This window comes from Mustela nigripes, chromosome 13 (assembly GCF_022355385.1).
Source record: "Mustela nigripes isolate SB6536 chromosome 13, MUSNIG.SB6536, whole genome shotgun sequence".
Lineage (NCBI taxonomy): Eukaryota > Metazoa > Chordata > Mammalia > Carnivora > Mustelidae > Mustela > Mustela nigripes.
This window is the reverse complement of record NC_081569.1, coordinates 21,622,317-21,625,250: the sequence shown is the minus strand read 5'-3', so window position 1 is coordinate 21,625,250 and position 2,934 is coordinate 21,622,317.

The following is a 2,934-nucleotide window of genomic DNA, read 5'->3' as shown; positions in this document are numbered from 1 at the left end:
GGGGGGGGGGGGGGGAGTCAAAACGTCAAGGGCTAAGCCGAATCCTAGATGTTAAAGAGGCGGTATGGTTTTGGATGAGCAAGGGAATGAAGGTATTGAAGAGGGGTTTCTACAGAGGCGGAGAGCCCTGCCCCATTTGCTCTCAGCAAGCAGGTTGCAGAAAACTGAGTGCAGCAGGTTCCCTGCGCTCAGGTAGGGGGCGCTGCCCCTCGCCTCGGTTCAAGCCACAGAGCTTTTGAACCAAATCCAGAGCTCAGGCACTGTGGACCAGCCTAGGCAATGCCCACATTTCTGAGCTGCGTAAGACACGGGATTCTTGGATAACATTAAAAACCAGAGAAAGGCTCTCCAAAACGTGACTACCCTTGAATATATCCCAGCAGCAGGAATGGGCAACCGAGCCAGTTATTTGATTTGGAAAAAGAAAGAAATGTGACAGCCTTGCAAGAAGTGTCTGATAGCAAATTCGCACCTGTTAACTGAACTATGTATAAACAAATAATCAGTGAGGCTTTGATAACTGCGGTAGGGTCCTCGCGGAAGAAAAGGTTCATTCTTTCCGGAGAAGTGTTGGTGGAAATGACAAGGATCCTGGGCTTGCCACAGAGGAGGTATTCAGCCAGAAGATGGGAGCAACAGGACAGAGCTTCCTGGTGAGCAAATAAGCGTGCTCTTAGCTTCAGTCAGTTATGAAATTTGTGGCCGTCTGGATACCCATAGACCTGGCACCAGTGAAGAAATGAACTAAAGTGAGTTGGGGGACATCGGAAGGGGAGAGGAACCATGAGAGACTGTGGACTCAGAAAAAAAGGAGGATTTTGGAGGGGGTGGGGTGCGGTGAGTAAGCCTGGTGGTGGGTATTAAGGAGGGTACCTATTGCATGGAGCACTGGGTGTGGTGCATAAACAATGAATCTTGGAATACTGAAAAAATAAATAAATAAAGTAAAATAAAGTGAAGGTTTACAGCCACTGGCAAAAAGGGAATAAGAGAAGGAAAATAAAACAACAGAATAGAAGGGGCATAAGTGGTATCAACGGGAAGATTCTCACTGGCACGCCATCTCCACTGGTCCTGTGAATGCAGCACTAGCTCTCAAACACAATTCCTAAAAGTGTCTAAAAGCCCTGCCTTCCATTCTAGTGGGGCCACAGGAATTCATGTGCCTTGAGTTTGGTCACTGGAATCACTTTCCTAAAAGCTTAACTACTTCCTTACATCCCTTGTGCCCAATATCAGAAACCTAGAAATAAACTATTTCCCAGTGGGTAAGCCAGTCAATAAGTTTTATTTATGCCGTGTGCTCTGTCTGCTAGGTGTCTGGAGGAACTGGAGGAATACAATGCACTCACTCAGTTTACAGTTTAGAGCTGACCCGAGCTTGGGAAAATAAATTCCAGTATGTGCTATGCCATTAAGTAGATCTGTGAGTTTGGCTATGCTTCCTCCATGTATGGGACTATGTTTTTTCATTTATAAAATAAAGAGGGTAGTAGGACATTCTGGGAGTTGAGCTGACAGAGCCACAGGTCATCATCTCACTCCTATTCCCAACATGAATGGGAAATAAAACTTAAGAGTAGATTAATACATACTTGAGCTTAGAAAAGCAGGGACGGGAAATAAATCCAGAGTAGTTACTCAGGCAGAAAGAACAGAAAAAAAAAATAGTACTCCACAAATTGAAATAATAGGATGATCTGGGGGAAAAGAAACCTATAAAATAAGTGTGTTTAAAATGCCAAAGTTGGGCGCCTGGGTGGCTCAGTGGTTTAAGCCGCTGCCTTCGGCTCAGGTCATGATCTCAGGGTCCTGGGATCGGGTCCCGCATCAGGCTCTCTGCTCGGCAGAGAGCCTGCTTCCCTCTCTCTCTCTCTGCCTGTCTCTCCATCTACTTGTGATTTCTCTCTGTCAAATAAATAAATAAAATCTTTAAAAAAAAAATAAAAAAAAATAAAATAAAATAAAATGCCAAAGTTTTTGATCCTGGTGAGTTATATCAGCTACAGTAATAAACCACAAATCCTATTGGCATAACACTATAAAGTTAATTGCTCCCTCACAATGATATGAAAAAGTTCCAGTGACTTTCCTAGGTATCTAAGCTCCTCAGATCTTTCAGAGATACAAGATCCTTTCAGCAACTGGATTGACTGTGTTTTGAGGGCCAGAGGAGTATGCTAGTTGAACTTTCTGCTGGAGCCTCAACATTTACACAGCTTGCAAACAAGTAGGAGTGTACCAGGGCCAGGTCTAGAAGTTGCTTATAGTATTTCTGTCTACATTCCTTTGGCTGGAGTCACTGATCACACACTCAGGCAAGGGAAACTAGAAAACAGTCTTCTTACCTGGGCCTGAGAAGAGAAAAAAGTAAGCAGTGTTAGGAATATAATATACAAGGAATAAAGTAAGAATGAATGGCATAGGGAGAGAACAAAGCGCAAAGGAATAGAAACAAACAGAAAATAAAATATGAACACCTAGAAAAAAAAGCCATAACTATTAAAATTGAAAATCTATGTTAAAGAGGAGACTGGCTAATGATGAAGAGAGCATTGGTACTCTGGGAGCAAGAAGTGAAAAAGTACCAAGGAAATCACCCAGATAAGAACGGTTAAGGGATTGAGGATAGAATAAGAGGTCACCTAAGAGGAGCCCTAGAAAATATTGATAAGAATAGGTGAGAAATTATTTAAAGAGAAAATGACTAAGAATTTTCCCACTGAAAAAAAATGTAGATCTCAAATTGCAGAAGTACAAGAAGCAAGGATCATGTTAAATAAAAGATTCATCCCTAGGGGCGCCTGTGTAGCTCAGTCCTTAAGCGTTGCCTTGGGCACAGGTCATGATCCCAGGATGCTGGGATCCAGCCTGCACTGGGCTCCCTGCCCAGCAGGAGGCCTGCTTCTCCCTCTCCGTTTCCCTTGCTTTTGT